We start from the raw sequence: 1,453 nt of genomic DNA on the forward strand, positions 1-1,453 counted from the left end.
GTGACCTTTTTCTTCATGTTTTCCAGGATGTCTCACGCGTCAGACATAGGAGATAGCTTCTCCCTTCCTAGCACGCCAGTCAGGCCTCCTACTCGCAGGAGGAAGCCAAGTCTTGACGAGCCCTGGCCCGTTGAGTGCTTGGACCATCCCAAGGATCATCGCCGAATTAAGACGGAGAAGAATTCCATTCCCGGCCACTGCCAGGAAAGCTGAACTTTTCAGGATCCTAAAGACCAACACAGTTCCGCCGTCGGGGTTTGGATCGCAGGACAATGTGCACGAGACTTTAGCTGGGATTCAGGCCACGATGGCGTCCATCTTGTCCTACATCAACAGCCTGAATCAGAGGATGGAGAAATTGGAAACCCCGGCTCCCATCCCCTCGGCATTCCCGGGTTTCCCACCCTCCCAGGTTGCCACCCTAGCGGTCTCGCAGAGTGTCGTCGCAGGTACTCTTACCTCCCCGGCCTCTATCTCACACATCATCACGCCAGCTCACATGGTCCCTCCTAGTGTCAAGAAAGACATCCTGGAGGGCAAGGATGTCAACCTTATGACCTTGCTTTTAGCTTCCCAGGACGTTGTTGAAAGTAAGTCGTATAACTACGGCAAACTTTCTGTGGTGCTTAAGGCCAAAGACCCCAGGTTGAGCAAGAAATTGACCGTCCCGGAGTTCGTGTTGGCTTTCGGTCTGTTTAGGGATGTGATGTGCTTCAATTTCCCGAACCGAAGGGAGGAACTGGATTTGTACATGCACAAGGTGGTCGAGTTGGGGTACAAGTATGGCGGCTCAGCATTCTATGACTACCACCATTCTTTTTCCGCCAAAGCGGCTGCCACCTTCGCCCAGTTCGACGTCCGGGCAGACTGGGGCCAATTGGACACAGAGTTATTCTGCCGCCACTTCGCTGGGCTCGCTCCACCGGCCTGCGCCAACTGTGCTGCTTTTTCCCATCCCACCAACTTGTGTGCCATTGAATCCAGTTCCACCGTCACTAAGCGACGTCACCCCGGGTACCAGCAGAGTCGACCAGAAAACTTCCAAAGACAGGCTAGGCAGGCCCATCGTGTTCCTGGGCAAGACACAGGTCTGTAACAACTTTAATGCAGGGGGTTGCAGTTTCAGCGCCTGCAGGTTGTTACATATCTGTTCTACTTGCTTCCGGGCACACGCCAAGACCATGTGCCCTAACCGACTCTTCCCAAAGAAATGACTGACCGAATTGCACGTGGACACCCTGGCTTCCCTCCTGGAGTCCCAGCCTGCTCAGGATTTAGTTAATTTTCTTATCCAGGGTTTCACAGAAGGGTTTTAAACAGGGTTAGTCGCTCTACCAGCAACCACGGTGGAGTGCAATAATTTGCAGTCTGCCCTGTCCGACCCCTCCACAGTCAACACCTTGTTACAGGCTGAGGTGGCCAAGGGTTTCATGATTGGGCCTTTTGACACACC

General features: G+C 53.5%; 1 pseudogene across 1 annotated transcript; it reads left to right on the plus strand.

Moving 5' to 3' along the window:
• Window positions 1-307: 307 nt before the first annotated feature.
• Window positions 308-1,214, plus strand: LOC309550618 (annotated as a pseudogene). The gene has a single exon. The product of its transcript is annotated as an uncharacterized misc_RNA (transcript).
• Window positions 1,215-1,453: the final 239 nt, after the last annotated feature.

Source organism: Pelophylax lessonae (genome assembly GCF_965119305.1).
Source record: "Pelophylax lessonae genome assembly, chromosome: 3".
Classification (NCBI taxonomy): Eukaryota; Metazoa; Chordata; class Amphibia; order Anura; family Ranidae; genus Pelophylax; species Pelophylax lessonae.